Source organism: Numida meleagris, chromosome 3 (assembly GCF_002078875.1).
Source record: "Numida meleagris isolate 19003 breed g44 Domestic line chromosome 3, NumMel1.0, whole genome shotgun sequence".
Taxonomy (NCBI): Eukaryota; Metazoa; Chordata; class Aves; order Galliformes; family Numididae; genus Numida; species Numida meleagris.
In genome coordinates this window covers 78302727-78321913 of record NC_034411.1, presented here as the reverse complement: position 1 = coordinate 78321913, position 19187 = coordinate 78302727, and the positions used below count along the sequence as shown (strand labels likewise).

The 19187-nt window shown below is 39.6% G+C and overlaps 2 long non-coding RNA genes across 6 annotated transcripts in view; one reads left to right on the top strand and one right to left on the bottom strand.

Annotated features, from left to right (window-relative positions):
* The window catches only part of LOC110396528, a 39280-nt gene extending 24524 nt beyond the window's left edge, over positions 1-14756 (top strand). Inside the window, exons 2-4 of one of the 2 annotated variants that reach the window (XR_002437031.1) lie at positions 9653-9744; positions 12421-12478; positions 14351-14756. This is a non-coding gene — a long non-coding RNA (uncharacterized LOC110396528). Of the gene's footprint in view, positions 1-9652; positions 9745-12420; positions 12479-12584; positions 12732-14350 lie in introns of those variants that run through there. The other variant, XR_002437032.1, reaches the window with a different exon arrangement.
* Positions 1161-13146, bottom strand: LOC110396529. Of its 4 annotated transcripts, none has more exons than XR_002437034.1 (3): positions 13050-13146; positions 9638-9733; positions 1161-1430 (listed from the first exon to the last, which is right to left on the bottom strand). It is a non-coding gene; the product is annotated as an uncharacterized LOC110396529 (long non-coding RNA). The 4 variants fall into 4 exon arrangements; XR_002437036.1 differs by lacking the exon at positions 1161-1430 and adding an exon at positions 8533-8571; XR_002437035.1 differs by lacking the exon at positions 1161-1430 and adding an exon at positions 8655-8883.

Genomic DNA, 19187 nt, shown 5'->3' with positions numbered 1-19187 from the left:
TTTCTTTCCTTTGATAAAAATATGGATTACCTGATCCATCTGTTTTTCATTTAGTTTTTACATTACATTGAAAAATGTCTTCAATGATATGAGGTAAATCTCTTCAATTATTTACTTTCAATGGATATAATATTTGAAAGTAATCATTCACTGGAGCATTTATTAGCCCCTGACAAAGTGAATATAGTGTCAGATATCATGGAAGGCCTGTAGGATTGAGGTACCAACCCTACAAACTCTGACATGCTTGCCAGTCAAACTAGTCTCCAACATATAGCTAAACCAGGTCATAACACTTCGCTTGAAGTCACTGCATTTAGGTTTATTCATGCTTTGGATCATTGTCTCTCTGGCTGCAGGGAAAGTGTGACAGTCAGCTCTGTACTGGAAGAAGAGTTTTTTATAAATATAATATACAGTCTTGCTTCTTGATACATCAACTCTAGAGTTTCTCTATAAAACTGTAATTATATACTCTAAGTTTTTATAAAACCTTGAAATAAAAAAAATAGATTGATGTGCTTTTTCAGCGGGGAATTTCAGCAAGCAGCAAGCAGGTACCTCTTAGCAGATCTTTTACACCCATCAGTGATGTGCAGAAAGGAAAACTTTTGCTTCAAATATTTGAATTACATTTGCTTTATATATATATATATATATATGAAGAATTTTCTTTTTTCTGTATTATGGTTTAAAGAGATACATAAAATCAGGTGGTTCTGCTCTAGCATCCTAATACATTTTATTAATTCGATTCTATGACAGTCAGAATTTTTTGTGCAACTAAGAAAGAAAAGAAAAAAAATTGCCTCATTTAACACCTTTTCATAGTGTGCTAACCAACAATAAATTATGGTTAGAAGCAATACTGCCAAGGGAGGAGGAAAATGAAAGACTGAGTATTAAATCTGATCCATACGTCCAAGTCAACGTTGCCACCTCATGCAGCGAATACTATGCATCATCCACCCCCTTCTATGATCTGCCATATTGAACCACACACTGTCTGACAAGCGTAAGTGAGGAACATTCAGCATACTTGATCTCACAACAGCAAGGAGGACAATTATTGGGCTGGGCCATGTTCGGAGTGCTCAGTGGCTCCTTTAAGGTGTTGCCTTCACCTTTCTGCACATCTGCTTTCAAGGGGGGATACCAGCTCCACAGCAGCACCACTGTCAGCTTGGCTTGACCTATCTGTGTGCCCAACACCTGAGCAGAAGAAACATTTCTTACCCAGCTGTTGGAGTGGGCCCTCAGAGCCATTTCCCTGCTTTATCTCCTCACTGCAGAGCCTGATGTCCTGCTTGCTCCCAGGAGGATGCTGAGTTCGTGATGCTGCTGCCAGCAGCACAACAAGCAGGGCTGTCGCACGCTTTACTGCCACATCAACAGTACGAGCTGCTGGAGAAGAGCCAGGGAAACTTCGCCTGCACAAAAAATAAAACCTCTTCTCAGCAAAATAGAAAAAACAGCCTTGTTTTTTGCTGCGGCAAAGATACATTGCATAGGTAGAGAAGTCTGAATGACTCTAACTTGGGTGCAAAGACAGCTGGACTTTTCTAGCTTAGGCTCTTCTTAGCTCAAACTCATTTCACAACTAAAATGTGCACGTTTAGTCCCAGCAAACCCTTCTACCCTAGGAGTGACGTCTAGGTAAAGAGTCTGATTTCTCTTTTCCTCCGGATCTAATTTCCCCTTTATATCGGAGCTGCAACATCTCACAATGAAGAATCTGATTTCTCTTTTTACTCTGGATCTGATTTACTACTCCAAGATTACTTGGAGCTACAACATCTCACAAAGGTCCCTTCTAATCCAAACTATTCTATGATTCTGCGACATGCAACAAGCAATTTTGCTTCCTTACAAACTACACTTTCCCCATACGCTGCTGGAGCTGAAAGAAAATGGGGAGAGTATCTGAAATTCTAGAATAAGAGAATGGAGAGGAAAGGAGCATTTGTTTTTATTCGTTTTAGGTAGGAAATCAATAATGTCAGATTATGATAGAAAGACCAGTATTACGAACTAATAAAACCCAGGCAGTTATTACATGACAGTTGCTGAAGGTAATTAATGTGCTGGGTACCTTCTCACCATATTTTAAATAAATGAGCCTATTAAACTCGTATAAAGAAACTTTTGCAGACTGTAACTGATTAAAGTTTTATTATATTGCCATAAAGACCAGAAATGCCTTAAAATTCATGGAAAAAGAATTGCTAAGAATGAAGAAAAACCACAAAGGTACATCTGGGAAGGTAAAATAGCATTTAGCACTACCTAAAACCAGCAGATCCATGCTGCTCTCTTCAGCAGCAGACAGAAACAGTCTGCCAGGTGGGTTCTCAGCTGTCTCATACTTCAGGTGAGCTTTGCAGCCTTTCCCTCAGTGGAGGAACTAATCTGGATGTTTCACAGAAGGAAGAGCAGCCAGGCAGTTTGCAGGCATGCAGCACTCCTGAGATCTCTACTCTTATAGTTCAATATAGCTGAAGTTACCTGACAGATGAAAAAGTACAAACTGACACCTGAAAAAGATCGTGTGAGCCCAACTTCCTTTGGAAAGCAAACTATAAAGGCAGAATAGACTTTTGCGTCCATTATACACTTAAAAAAAAAAAAAGTCTAAGCCAAACAGTAATATTTTCAATAGTACAGAGAGAAGCAGAGCTTTTAGTACAGAAACTGAATTTCTTCAATAAAGGAAAGTTTGAAAGGCCAAGATGCTATTACTCCATGTCAGAAGAGAAGTCCAAGTAGAAAAACAAGAAGTCACATTTATCTCTGGTGCATGTCTCAGATAATTCCACTGACCCCGACAGAACTGTGTCTCTCAACCACTGATGTTTTCTTGTTTTGTTAGAAGACCAGACTACAAAGAGATTTGCTATCTCTGCATTTGACTTCCCACACAGGGAGCCCAGCTGAGGCACCAGCTTGACACCATGCCTAATGGCACCCAGTGTTGGTCATATTTTCAAGTCCTTTGGTGAGACAGAACCTCTGTATGTTTTGATTTGGGGTGAGATGGTAATTTTGCCAGTAGTGGATAGACAATTGCTGTATAGACTTAACAGCTGTTTTCAAACATGTTTCCAAATTTGTAACTTGGTTCACATGTCAAGCTGTTATCAGATTGCTGTGCTGAGCATTATCAGTACAGCATGCTTTAAATATCCAGACTGAGACAGCTAGAGAAAATGATCAGCAAATGGCATGAAGCAGATGTACAGTAGCTATAGAAACCACAGCTTACACAAAACAAATAAGCACGGACCATTACCTACAATTTGGTTCACGTTCCTCCAAGTGCGTCATAACATCTGTTGTAAGGAATCTTGTAGGGAGCACTGAGAAAATATGTTGAATACAAATACTGCTGAACGAAGAATAAAGCCATTTCCAACTTAATGGTGCTAAGAAGGTATTTAAATGTACTAATAAAGAAACTAATGAGGGATGCTGTTGGTGCCAAAGCAAAACACTGGAGAAAATTAGCTACAGCAACCTGCTTATTGGAGCAACACACATTGCATCACGCTAGCTCAGGCTATAAGGCTACAGCAAGACAGTGCTGTAATTGCTTTAAGCATCAATTAAGACAAAATAAAACAAAGAAAAAAACTGCTGAGAAACTTTTCATATGTTAATTACTTCATGACATAAGACCACCCTCTGTGAAGATTCTGGTTTTCCTCCTGTGGACCTGCCTCATTTGCAGTGAGGATTAGATTTCAGCCAACAGCAGTGAGCACAGCCTTTGCCTCTCCAGGGCCTCCAAGGGTCTACCAAGACCCTGTCATATTTCAAGAAAGAAAAACTGGAAAGAAGACATAAGAAGCAGATATAAAATAAGCCATCTGAAGTAACGAAATATTATGTCTCCATGCTATAGAACAGACAAAAGTCTTTCTTGTAACTCACCAAATTCAGGATCTCTTTGCTCTAATCATAGACCCAGCTGCCTGATGCCCTGAAGAGCTCTCTGATGCCAGGAAGGTCCTTTTAGACACTCAGTCAAGATGCTGAGTTTGAAAGCTAGCTAAGTGCATGAGTAAACAAAAATAAAAGTAATTTGGGAACCAGAACTATGGACGATCATGAGGCTTTGCCCATATACGCGGCCACAGCCCTTTCTCAAGAATAGATTGGGTGAATGGAGGAACAATGCTCATTGATCAGCAGTGGCACTAAGCACCTGGTCTGAAAATGCTCTAATTGCTCCCTGAAAAAAGCTTATTGCACCTGTATTTGGTAAAGATGTTTTGTTGACTGTGTGCCCTTAAGTGCATCCAACCTGCTGCTAGCATCTGTGCCCAGTTTTGAAGAGGATCCTTTGCAGAAGATCAGAGGAAAGCTAGGAGAAATGAGCAGCCATACATGTGCTAAATCCTGTCTTCATGAATCAGCCAGAAAAAATGAGAAACAAATATCACATGCTTAACTAGTTTCATATCAAAATATGTCATGCAGACAGCTCTACTGCATTGCCTGTTGCATGTTCCGTACTAAGTCACCTCTTGAAGTCAATCATCAAATCTCAAGTGTTTATTCAAAGGCCAACCTCAGATTCCATAGTGCATCATTTTAGTTTGTAGCATTGTTAGGGTTATGATGAATAATACTAATTTTCCTTGCATTTTCTAGGAGTTCAGTCTAGAAACACCCTGTTAAAATGTCTTATGACAGCATCCAGAGGCTTCATTACACTAAGTGATTGACAAATAAAAAGAAACACTCTGCATCTTCAAGTTTTAATAGAGAAAAGGACTGCAGAAAGAAAGGACTGCTGAGCATATTTTACAGATAAAAATCTGACATAAAGGGACTTTTTAAAGACATCAGGACTTCGAAATGCAGGATTTTCAAGTACACTTAAATAAGTGTTCCTGCTCTGCCTGCCTGCAGGAAGTCTACCCTCAGTCTATCAAGAGCTCATCATAATAAACTAAGAAGAATCATAATTTTTCAGGATATGTGACTAGGAGATTTTTCCAAAGGCTGCAACAAAATTTAGGATTTCCCAGATCATATCATAAGTATATAGGGGACAAAGGTAAGAGTAATGACTCAGTATAACGCAAGTATGCAAATGAAAGAAATGATCAACTTCAAGAAGCCTTATTTTCCCAGGATTATCACCCATAATAGTTGTTACAAACCTGGGGTTTTGTTGTTTGGTTTTTTTTCCCCCCCCTGTTGAGCTATTTTGCAGTTGCAGTCTCAAATTCAGCATCTAAAGATTTGATTAGTATGAGGAAAGCTGAGTATGTCAAGTTAGAAACCTATCATATGCAGTGTTGGCTTTGTTTGTTGTCCCTAAGGATTATTGAATATATTTTTCAACTAAGTCACTCAATGCCTTTAATGATATTTTTTCCCTTACATTATTCATTTTTATTATTTTCATAATTTATAGAAGGAGAATTTTCCACCAAAGTTTAAATAAAATATATGCAATTCAATTCTTTTCATTATTCATTGAGCTCTAGCTTGCACTTTCTTTTTCACAAAAAGAGTTCATCAAAAACAAAAGAGCTTGAGAAGAAGGAGGGCACTGATATAACAGATATAGAAAGGAACTGCAGAAAAAAAAATACCACAGGTTCTTGCATTTTGCTTCTTGGAAGGTAAGGAAACAACATGATTTTTCCACGAATAAACATATAACCTATTTGGAATTTGCCGCAGAAGGAGAATTCTGATTGGTCACTCTTAAAGAAGACACAAAGTTCCTTCTCAGATAACTTTCACGAGTTTTCTGATGCTTGGTTTTGTTTGTTTATGAGAAGCCCTGGAGACAGAATCAAGAAGATGAAAATTCTGTCCATAACTTTCGTAAAAAAAGAGAGTTTTTATCCTGTAAAGGCAAGAGTCAACAAATAGAAATGACCAAATAATTTGCCTGCAGAAACTAGAATGTTTCAAAGGAACCCAGCATGTGATGGCCATGTTTAAATGAAATTAATTTTACAACAACATCCTGACTTCTGGGAAGAACAACAAGTAATCCCAACATTTATGTTGACATATGTGCAGAATGCTCCCCAAGGTTCTTCTGGCTTCCCCCATTGTCAGGACATGCTTATGGTGTGCATCTCATTTCAGGCACTGGTACCTCTACCTGCATGGTAATGGAGGGGCTACAGCTATCAGGAACCCACTAAATTAAAATTAATGCAGTGCATATGGGGTGGAAGAGCATGACTGAAAACATGCCCAGGGCTGTCCCTGCAAAGGGACACTATTCCATGAGAGGGTGTTCTGCGTGTCCCACTGACAGAACAGTTTGGACACACCAAATTGTGCAGGCTTTCTCATCCTTTGAAAATTATTTGGTAATAATTGGTTCTGTAAGTGCTTATATTCTTTTACGGTCAGCACCTGGAAACAGTGAGGCAACTGAATACAGGCTATTGCCAAATTTTAACAGTATTTGACCATCCTCATGGTAAAATTAGCGTTTTCCTGAATTTAAATGAAATTTCTTGTATTTCAATTTGTATTTTTTACCTTCTGTCTTGTCACTGGGCCCCAGTGAAAACAGCCTAGCTCCATCATTTTTATGCTTTCTATCAGGTATTTACACACACTGTTAAGACTTGCTGGAGTTGTCTTATACCCAGGCTGAACAGTCGCAGCTCTCTCAGCCTCTTCTTTTGTCAGATTCTCCAGGTCCTTCATCATCTTCATGGATCTTCACTGGACTCTCTCCTGTATGTCCATGTCTCTCTCATAATGGGGTGCCCAGACCTGGAGTCAGTACTCCATATTTATCTCAATGTGCTGAATAGAGAGGAAAAATCACCTCCCTATGGTCCACTGGAAATGCTTCTCCTAAGGCAACCCAGGAGGCTGATAGCTATTCTTGCTGCAAGTGCACATTACTCATTTATATTCAACTGGCTGTCCACCAGAACCCCCAGGTCTTTTCCCAAGAAGTTCCTTTCCAAGCCACTTGGCCGCAGCTCATATTGAAACACTGGGTTATTAATGGCCATCACTTCACATTTCACCTTACTGAGCTTAACGAGATTCTTCTCAGTTCGTCTCTCCAGCTCATTAAGGACATTCCAAATGGCAACCTCTTAACTAAGAGGCAACATCTCAAGGCATCAAGCCTGTAATTCCTACTTAGCTTTCAGTGAGAGCTAAAAGCTTAAATACTTCAGTGGATCCAGTGTCAGCTTCTTGCTTTTCATAAACAGCGTGACAGGAAAAAGCATATCAATCATTCAAAGTTGCTCCTGGGATGTTGGAGATCCAGGCCCAATGTCCTACTCTGCCTCACTCTCAGGAAATGGTTTTAGGCACTGTTGTAGGCTCCTGTTACGGCTGTTTCAGTTCACATAACGTCAACATGTTACAGGTCTCCTTGATCCCAGAGGAACAAATCAATCACTAAGTTTAGACTAACTCTTCTACAGCCATATCAATGTACTTTTTTTTTTTTTTTTGCTGAAAGCATGTCACATTCACACCCTTTGGACTCAGTCTGACTTTGCAGAGGATTCTTGGCAGAGGCAGGTGATTTTTTCTTCCCAACATTTCTGTCATGTGCCTACCTAGACATAAGACCAGCACAGAATGTATATTCACAAGGAGGTAGAGCCTCATAAAATCCTTCTGTACCTGTTCTTTATTCCTTATTTTAGCCCCAAACTCAGCCGCTAGAAGCAAGTACAATCAAAAAAACCTTATTTTTAATCATATAAATAGATGCTTATTTAAAGAGTAACTCCTTAGGATGTGCAATATAGAGAGGACATTTATAATAAAATAAAAAAATCTGTTTTTCCTCATCAGAGTGATGTTTTCTTAGGAAAACATCATCTAGTATGCCAGCTTTGCTAGAAATAGTGCCCATTATCACTAATGTGCACTATTTTTGTCCTGCTAGCTACTTAAAGTGAGTTTGACAGAGGAAAAATATGGCCACTAGGCAGAGAGAGACCAATTCTAGTTAAAAGAAATTGTCTGTCAAAAATCAAACAAAAGAGGAAAAATTTAAATTCCACAACAATTGTTCCTTAAAAAAATATAGTCATGTTAAAATATGGAAGTGATATGAAATGCATATATTAAATTAGTTCCACATAGTTCTTCATGCAATTTAATCCTATGTAGGAAACTGGAAAGTTTGTTTATATATAGGCCACCCTGAAAGTAATGCCTTCTATTTATTTCCATGTAAACTACAACAGATACAAAGAGCACAACAACACTATTTGATAGAGTAAATTCTCAGCTACAAAACACCATTTTTCAACACAGCCACCACCATCAGCTGTGCATTCACCAGTGATGAACAAGAGCCTGCATGCTGCACTCCTCAAGATCTGCACCAGCAGAGGTGACCCACCATTGCTGTTGCCATTTCTGAAATGCATCATTCACCACCTCGCTGTGCTCACACCCACCATTTGGTCTCTATAAACATTCATCAAGCATCAGTGAATGTCATTGGGTGTCATTTTTTTTCTCCACGTGGATGGAATTCAGTGCCACACCTTTGATTCATCCGCCCTTCCATATCAGATGCCATGTTGTCAGACTGCCCCTCTGCTGCAAAAAAATAACAGAATATTTTCCTGAAGGTTCAGACTGTACTGCCATACCATCAACATCTGCCTCTGACATCATGGGCCAACAGAATAAAACAGAAGGCATTACTTTCAGAGTAGTCTTTGTACACAGTGGTAATTATCTCTTACCAGTTCAAATCCAGGTTGTATTTACATCAGTTATCTGGATTTTCTAGGCTCTACTTCTTTATTTTCTTCTCCAAGGACCTCAACGAATGTGGGGCTTAATTGATATTTCTTTCAAAATGAACTTCATGTTGGTATCTGCACTTTAATGCCTCTAACAATCCTTCTGCAGAGAAATCTGTGCAAGTTAGTCTGCCAAAACCATTTTAATGACATAAAATTGTTCTTCATGTAGCATACTGCATACTCTCATATCTTCGACTTCATTGCTGCTGTTTGCAGTCTTAATAATTTACATATTGTTAGAACAACTAGTAACACAGCCTAGCTGTAACAGCATTGCTGTCCTGTTGGTTGAAATGAGTGTACAAAGGAAACCACAGACCCTTGTTGCCTCCAGCTCTGCTTTTTAGAACAGAAGTTATCACACCGCAGATTTAGGGCTTGATCTTGTCACTTTCTCCATGTTCAATTACATTCATAGGTCCGGCTGGTGACAAGCAAGCACATACAACACCCAGGAAAAAAAACCTAACAAAAAGAATAGATTTCACATAACCCTATACATAGCTCAGATTTTTGAGCCTTTTGAAGGAAAACATGCTAACAGTTTTCAGACTATAAATGGTGTAAGAACAAAGCTTCTGAAATCCATTTTCATATTTCTATGAAATATTATAGTATCTAATGGTGTTTGAGATACACTATTACTCAAATGAAAACAATATTTAAAAGTACTTGTCCATGGAAAGAAGAAGAGTTACTTTCTGGGGTACTGACACTTAGTTTATCATCTTGAACTCATCTTGAGTTCACTCTGTTCTGCTTCTCACTGACTCATATATTTCCCATGGAAGATTTATGTTTTAAACACATTTACAGGCCAGAATAGTTAAGCCAGTGTGTTCTGTAACACGTACCTTATGTGTTTTCAGTCTGGTTTCCCAGGGGAATGCAGCTTATGTGATCACGCTGTCTCAGCCCATCCATCCATCATGTGCTGCCTACAGCCCGGTCTGGCAGAAAGGTAAGATATCAATGACAAATAATTTCCTACAAATTTCACGAAAGACTGAGACAGGGCAGATGAGAAAGATCTAAATTAATGCCCTGCACAGAGAGAAAGGCTATGGAGTGAGTCTAACTGTTACCGTCATCAATCCATTGGGAACAAATCCATCATATATGTACAATACGAACCTATGCATGGAGAAGACATAAGTGTACACACAACTAAGACATAAGTGTATCATGGACATGGGAAGACGGGTCTCTCTGGTTATTCTTTAGCCTTCCTTTAGAAAGAGGTAAAACAGAGATAACGGGGAAAATCGGGCTAGGACTGGAGGTGCTGTTGTGGCAGAGGTAGGGAAGACACTGGATAGATGCAATGAAGGAATGAGGCAATGCAGAAAGGAAATCCATGTGGAGGCTTCTGAATTAATTCTGCTGGTTCTAAGGCAGTTTGTTTGCCTAGAATCATAATGGGAATTACCCTTGTGCTTGCTGTTTCAATACAGTAATCTTGAGTATGTCAGGGCAGTGGAAGAAGAACCCAAAGCTATGGAATCTATTAGCATGAATTTTGCTGGAAATGCTCAGCTTGGAACAAATATTAGATTCAAGCCTCTTGAGGGGAAATACAGCCACATTTGAAAATGTATTTTATACATGCTGTTTATTTCTTATACTGTAGTTTCCTACACACATTTCCCTCCCAGAAAAAAAAAAAACCACAAACAATGTTATATTTTTGTTATATTTGCTATTTGGAAAAAAAGAAATAAGAGTAAAATCTGCAGATAGCGTATCATTCTAGAACCTCAGAGACTGAAAAGATTCAACATTCCTATTAACAACAGCAAATAAAGAGTGATTTATCATATTAAGCCCAATAACTTGGGTCCTGCTAAAGTATATCTTTCATCCAGTTGCAATCTGAAGTTATCTAAAAATTAAGAATCCATCACCAACCCTGGCAATTTGTTTCCCATTGATTACTAGTAATGAATGTTCTTCATTTCTCATTTGTATTTAACAAGCCTGAGCTTGCAGCCATTCCTTCTTTTTATGCCTGTCTGTCAGGATAAAGAACCTTTAGGGCCCTTACTTCCTCTCCTCAAAGTATGCTGTAATCACGTCTCTTCTGAGTTTCCTTTTAATAAACTAAGCATACTGAGCCTGTAACTACAACTCTCTGAAATCATTTCATGGCCCTCTTCTGACCAGCCTCCAACTTCTCAACATGCTGCAAACAAAGCGTGAGCAGCAAAGATGAGACTAATCTCACCAGACAGCAAACCTGTGAAAGGTTCCCTTTGCAATCACCTCTTGCTAGCAGATAACTCCTCTTGTCTCAGCTCACATAACTACTTCCAGATGAGACAAATCTTTTCTAAGCTATTGCTGTGGAATCTCAGTCTGTTATTCTGATGGCTGGGCTCACCAACACTTTGTACTGGAGTAAAATTGCATCCAACTTGGTCTACTATTTCTTTGCTTGCACAGCCAAAGAGTGCCTTAATCCTTCCTGCTTCAGCATGACTTCAGAATTTCATGTTGAATCATCTGCTCACCATAACCTCTAAATCCTATTCAGAGCTGTGCATTCAGAACTCTGTACCTGACCTATGTTCTTTTCTTAGGTCAAGTTATTGAGTTGGTTATTGCCATTCAGAGGGTTTTCAAAAGACTCAACTGTATTGCAGTACCGAACATGGTAACAGGTATAAATACCACTCACAAAATGGGATGGAAAACAAACAGAAGCCTACAACAAAGTTTGGACCCAAATGTAGGTTAAGATTGCTTATTTTCAAACATGAGATAGTACAGTCCCACCAATGCACAGAGTTTCACCCTTTCACTTCTGTCACAGCTTCCAGCTGCTTCATTCCTTGGATAAAGACTGAAGGAGTTGATGTGTTCCTGTCACTGTCTCTGTCCATCTTTGGAGCAAAGAATTAATACTTTACATTGGCTCTGCATACTAATATTTTTAAACATCTCCCACAGCTGTTGTGGGAGCTGCCAAGACAAGACCGGACAAGCAGAGGCACCAGGAGTAGAATTTGTCTGCCTATGTGCTATACTACATCTGTAGCTCATGTACTCAGATATTTATGTTCTTGCAATAGCACCTCATATTTATGGGAGAGCGTTGGCTTACAACCATTAGGAAAAAAAACAGCAAAAATCCCTCCGCTCATTATACCACTGTTCCTGTTGAAATATACTCCCTGTTATACCTCAGGACTCTGCTCAAACCAAGACCTTGATTCTTCACTCTAGCATGCTTACTCTTAAACTGTCAGCCTGTGTATATATACATTAAGCTGTGACACAACTCTTCACCTGACTTAGATATAACAGTCAAGAAATCCCAAAGGCTACATTACTTAAGAACTTAAGTAGAAGTATTTATCCAGTTACCTGCTTTTCTTCACGGTAGTGAAGAGAAGGGTATAAAACCAAGGCATTAAAACAACGTTTAAAAACATTGGATATACATATCACAAGCGTAGGAGTATATTTCTGTAACCTATTGATTCAGTTGGCCCCAAAGTCTTAGCTCTATTTTACCTCTAACCTGTACCAGACAAATGGTTGTGTTTAAATATGGGAGCATTAGACATAGTTTGTACCCACTTATGTTGCAGAGCATCAATAAAAATTCCTTCTTTGACCTAAACTTACATAACAGGTGCAGTCTTCTGCAGAGAAAATCCCAGTGAGAGTGAAAATACAAAAGGTCTGGAAAGGTGAGTGACTGCCTTTTCTGATGTTTGGAAAAGATTCGAATTCATCGGGCCTAAGATAAAGGAGGATTATGAAGTTTTTTTTTTTTTTTTTTTTTTTTTTTTTAAGTGCTGGGTACCACTCATGTAACAGAAACACAGCCTTCTCAATATGAAACTATAAACACTTGATAAAGCAGTACACTGGGAGTCAAAGAGTGCGCATGGAGTCAAGCTGGCAAGCCTAGCTTATTTTCTTCCAGTGGGCTCAGTAAGTAAATAAGAGACTCCAAATTACTTTGAACTGCTCTGGAAGTACTTGCATTTCTACATAAGAATAGGAGTATTTAATCGGATTCCAGATTAACACACAGTCTAATCCTTAAGATTGTTAACACTTTATGTATATATTTATAATGGAATTGTAGCTTTACTGAATCCCATACAGTGTTCTCTTCTTGCCTGTGCAGTTTTTCTATTTAATACCCTTGAGAACTGTTATACAAAATGCTTCTCTTCCGTCTCCTTCAGGTATCATTTGGTGTCTGAGCAACACAAATACCAGATCACTTCAACAAGACATTTCCTTGCCTACCAGTTCTCCTCCAGGTGCTCATTTTCCCTCCAGCTCCACATCATATCACAGTCCAGTGCTCCAGACACCTTCAGGCCTTAGCACAAAAAGCACCAGAGCACTGCTTGCTACAACGGTATATGTGCACAGAAGCTTAATAACCAATCAATGTGCAAAATTTGCATCTGATTAGCACAGTCCAATCAGCACTAATAGGAACAAGGAGGTCCTGGTCAGATTCTGATGAAAAACACATGGTTGCAGTGGAAAGGCATGGCTCCTACTCCTTGTCATCATCATCCTCGACACCTGTGGTACTGGAGGCAGTCTCTATGGGGCACAGTCAACTAGGACCTCATCACTGCTTTTCATGGTTGGGCTATGTGGCAAGCTTTTCCTGTTCTTTTTGCTTCTTCTGTGTTTTTTGTTGTTTGTTTGTTTTTTTAAATAAAAGTCCCCAAACTGAATTTTTATCTTTACAGTCAATGTACTCCACCAGATGCCAATAACATTAATAATAATTTTGTATGTGGACGTGATTCAGTATCTTTTGTGCATTACTGTCTCCCAGTGTGCTGTCTTTCCTAGCAAACATTAGTGAATGCCAAGAGAAGAGTATAACAAAAGAAACCTGGAGCAATATTTTTCCAGCATACCTTCCTAGTCACAATAATTTGTGGTTTGTGAATTTCCCTGCATCAGATATTCTCAAGTGGTGTATTCACAAGTAGTAGTCCTTGTTGGATTTTTCTGCCACAAATTATTCTGATTGCTTTTTAGGCCCCATTCAGCCCTGCAGTACATTCTATGCAACCTTTTGGTGCATCACTTTTGCACAGAATTCATTTCCGTGTGTACCATGACAAGGACTCCTTTTGATTTGTTCAAACCTGCAATTTCTTGTCTTCTCTTGATGTTCTTTGTTCTTGTATTGGAAGGGACCATAAACCACAGCTTATGGCCTTCCCTATGCCACTTCTTGACCTGCAGGAAGTGCACAGCTTGGGTAAGGAGAAGGATAGTTCTGCTCCAGTAGCCCCCAAACAGGCACATTCATGAAGGGAAATTCAATAGACAGAAGAAGGTTCAGCATTTTAGGTTAAGATTAGAAATTTGCAGATTAATCCAGCACAATTGCAGGACCATGCAAAGCCTCATGCTGAATATTGCACCACTATGCATGGGACAGCGTATAGATGCACATGGACATCTATGTGAATGCACATAGTAGGATTTAAATACTCATCATTTTCTTTCCCATCTCACTGAGAAACCCAGTTTTTTAGTCCTTTCAGTTTTGTTTTGTTTTGTTTTGTTTCCAGGAATAAAGAACAAGGCCTCAGAAGCTGGATTTGACAAGCAAGGACCTCCATAACCTGTCTACAGCTCAGAGGATCAATCAGCTGAAAATACAGAGAGTAACCGGCATAATATCTAGAACACTGGTGTGAGCATCTGCACATGTAGGTTCTTGACAGGTATCTTTAAAGGAGACAGCGTGCATGGAAGTGTGTAACTTTGATGAGGAAACCTTGCCTAGATGGGAAAGGAAGACTGTGTATTTCAGAGGCCTGTCGTTTGCACACAGCGCCAAATCGGAAGTGTTTTATATTCTCACTTGTAGCCATATAAAAAACTAAACAAGCCAAATTCTCCAAGAGAGGCAGCACTTACTTTCAAAAAAAAAAGAAAAAAAAAGAAAAAAGAAAGATTAAAAAATGTAATTATAAATAGATTGTAAAATGTAATTTTTGTCATGGCATAGTGGCTGAGCAATAAAAGGTGATGAAGTTACACTATCACGTCTCATAATTGCATCTCAAATGCTCTAAGTGCAAAACTTGTACAACAGATGAGTTAAAATGCAAGTTTTGCTTCCAATTTGGCTTTTGTTGGTTTAAGCCTCCCCTATAGCAACCCTTAAATCTATATTTTCTGGTTTAATTAACAAAAGAAATAATATAGCACCTTCTACATCTCAGCATGGAAATGAGTTTTGCAAACTGCAGTTATTAGTAGTTTTGTTAAGTTTGTACCACATCTTGTGAATAAAAATAGCACACTGAGCTCCACAAACTGCCAGAATAGAAATAGGCAAAGAAACACTTGCTATCACTTAATCTTGTCTAAGCAAAATGGATTAAAGCCTTGTCCAAAGGATGTCAGCACATACTCAGCACGCCATGGTTTCTCAGAATCAGGTCTCTACATTTTGGCCAAGTTGATGGATATTTTAATCAAGGAAATTTACACACTGGAGAGCAGCTGAGTATAAAACACTCTCATTTGTGCAGTAAACAGACCCCCCAGGAGGGTGCATGTACTTAAAAATTAGTGTACTAAGCAGATCCCATAAGCAGATGGAAAATGGAAAATGTTAGTTCAGATCTGCAGCACTGATCTTGCTATGAGGTGAGCTAATGTTTTGATGTCTGCTCATCCCCTACATTGTCTGAGATTTTCACTTGGCTCCATTTTCCAGTCTGAGCTACATATCTAGTCCAGCAATAAGACATCTCATCCTAAACATCTTAAATGACATGCTAACCAGCTAACAGCAGGCTACGCCTCAACTTCTTCCTTGGACACAGACCTCATGTTTCCCAGTAGACTTCCCAAATGCAGAAAGACAGCTGGAGGGCAAATGGCAAAACGGAAAGTGTACCTCACTGTGAGATACAACAGGTTTCTACCTGCAATGAGCATCCAGTGGTCACAAGCACCCTATCTTTTCCTGCTTGGGAGGGTGAATATAGTATTCACAGTTTCCCTGCTGCAAGGGGAAAGGTCCACGGTTCCATGCTTTCAGCTAGTGGGGGTTATAGCACTTGAGAAGCATAGTGTGGAAAATAGAAAAGACATAAAAGAAATCTAAGAGCCAGTAGTTTATATGAGCAATTGCTGAAGTCACTGAGATGCTCTTTGTACGCATTTCTAATGCACTCATTACCATAATAGCATGAAAACAATTTCTTTTCTTTCTTTATTTCTACTGTTATAGTTATAATTTACTTTAAAAAGGAGCTATATCAGCCTATTTCACATAAGATATTATCCCTGCTTACAAATGTTACCTATTTGGGCAAGTAAAGTTTGTAATTTAGAAAAGTTTTGTAGTTAATTCAGAAAAGATTGTAGTTCCATCCACAACGTTACTACATACACACAACACAACAGTCATTTTCTGCAAAGAGAAACTGTACCCTGTGGCAGATCAACACAAAGTGAGTTCACTGAAATCCCCGAGTAAACACTGTCTGAGGTCTCCACCAGGTTGAACATTTGGAACCAGTAACTACATGTCCATATTGCATCTTTCCTACATGAAGGAGCTTGTGCAGGAAAGGGGTTTTCCATCCAAGCTGGGATACGTGTCCAGTGAAAAGGGAAGAATACACTTTACGTTAACAACATGCCTGGTCTAGGGGAAAGATTCCAGTGCAGTCGTGCACACCTTTCTCACTGCTACCTAAAGAAATCAAGTCTAGATTAAAATAGCATAAAGCAGTTCAATACTGATCATTACAAAACACTCAGAGAGACAGAGTGATAAGACATTTTGAGTGCGATCGATTCCTTACGAGTCTCTCTTCTGTTCATTCTACTCAATATTTTCATTAATATCTTAGGAGTCATTAATAACTTAATATGATTGTAGAGCTGAAACACAGTTAATGAACAGCTATGGGGGTGGCAAAAGTTGTGAAAGATCAGACCAGACTTTGAAACGATTCGGCAATGTAGTTGTCCAGAATCAACAAGATGAATTCATCCCATCTTTGCCTCAAATACAATGTGAAGGCATTATTTCTGGCAAGCTATTACAGAACAAATCAACGGGTATAACAGTCAGCTAGATAGCTGTGTGCCAGTGAGAGAGTTTATAGGGGCTGCAAAACTGGTATGGAAGCAGCAATCTAGCAGAAAGAAGACAACTTTAATTTTGGGAACAGAAGTGGAGCATGTAATAAGATGGAGAAGGCGTTTCTTCTGCTATGCAGAACGCTGGCAAAGTGTTGCTTGGAGAACCATGTCCAGGATTCTAAGCCAGAAAAAAATACAAGGAAATCTGAGCAATAAGTGGTTTGGAAAAGGAGACCTATAGAGAAAAAAAATATAGAGAGATCAAAAAGGATCAGTATAGAAAGTGAGAAGACTGCGAAAGGAATTGAAATATTCTGTCATCATAGAAGTTGTTACAAAATGTTCTTTCCAACTTTGCAATATTTAGGGCTTCTTAGTGATGAGACTAGAGAGAAGGCAGTATGGTCGCCCCAGGAGATTACAAAATCTCCATCATTTCAGAAGGCTCAGGTTACGTTGATATCAGTAACAGCAATATTAAAACAGAGACCTGGGCACTCCAAAATCTCCCCTGATGACTGCCCCAGTTGTTCTGGGTCCATCAGCATTCCACAAATAGATCCCAGGCGAGGTCTGGCATTTCACATGGGCCAGGGAACACTCTCAGCAGACAGGTTCAATGGCAAGGCAGGAGAGCTTCAAAGTGTGTTTCTGTAGAACATTTGTCCCAGGGCCAGAGAACTGGACCAGGGGAAATAGTTTCAAACTAAAAGAGGAGATTTAGACTGGATATAAGGAAAAAAATTTTTACAATAAAAGTAGTGAAGCACTGGAATGGGTTGCCCAGAGAGGTGGTGGATGTTCTCTCCCTTGAGACATTCAAGGCCGGGCTGGACAGGGCTCTGAGCAACCTGATCTAGCTGTAAGTGTCCCTGTTCATTGCAGGGGAAGTTGGACTAGGTGACCTTGAAACATCTTTTCCAATTCAAATGATTCTATGATTCTATGAACTGCCCCAGCCACATTTAACTTAGTGCTGTAGTCCACCAGTAAAAATCTGTGCAAAGATAACCCCACACCCTTAGGAAATGCTGCCAGACATTACCTAATCCTATATGCCTGAAGTTCTGTGTTACATCCAGTAATGACCTTTGTTGGGACACGAAGAAAAATTTGAGCTACAGTACAACCCTAATTAAATCTATTATCCAAGATCCGTATAAAGAGTCAGGGAGACAGACCGTCAAACAAACACACATAAAAAGGGGGAAAAAAATACTTTTCATCCCTTCCCTGGGTGGTTTGTCTTGTAGATAACTCAGTAGAAATAGAAAAAGTAGCCTGATATAAATCAAGCCCAACATCTCAGCTGGAGATAAACAACTTTCATCAACTCGAAGATGCAGAACTCAATTTATTGTTATATGGCATCACAGGAATAGGCATTAGCAAACATTGCAAATATATTGCCCTTCCATCACTCAAGAACTTGGAGGGGGCCAGAGGCTCCGTGCTGCAGCCTCTTCGCACCAGCTGTGGGCCTAACGTCATCACAATTTGCAGACACAGAAAATGTCTGTAACACAGTCACTGTGCCATGATCAATGGCAGCTTAGCTTCAGTGGCAAGGAGCTCAGTGTGGGCTGCAACTCCTCTCAGAAGAGTCAGTTTGCATAGTCTGCATAAGCGCAGTGTTGCCCAGGCTGGATCCCTGCTGTTGAGCAAGGCGGTTAATCTTATCTTCACTCAGGTAGGTCTCTGCTGTGGCTCTGGGGTGGACCTGGCTGAAAGTGGCTAACCACATAGCTGGAAGACAGTTACTCTGATTCCTACAGGGCTTTTGTTGATGCAGGTTCAGCATCAAGAGACTCCTTTCATATACACATTGAGAAATATTTTAGCACTCAGTCAACACTCCTCACCACCGCCACCCTTTCCACACATGGCTAAGTTCTTCATTTCTTTCTGCACATCCTGGGTAAAGAGAAGAAAGAATGAGATGTAGACATTCAGGTGTCACAAAGGCATCCCTGGGTTACCCAGAAAGCGGAGGGCAGGGTCATTAACCTTCCATAATAATGGGCAGAAAAGTCTTCAGCATGCTGTGAGAGAAGAAGCAAAGAGTTTGGTGGCAAAAGCACATCAAAAGGACAAATCTTCTGGAAAGTGAATATTTCTCTGCTTTGTGAACCTCCCTCCCCTGCCCCTTGCCATTGTTAGGTTCAGTTCAGGCATGTTCTGCTAAGATAACTACTTTGAATGATAAAAAAAAAGAACGGGCGAAGGCACTAGCTTTAGCAGTAATAAAAGTCAGGTGAAGAAGATTCCCCCAAATTCCTGGAAACTAGCAGGACA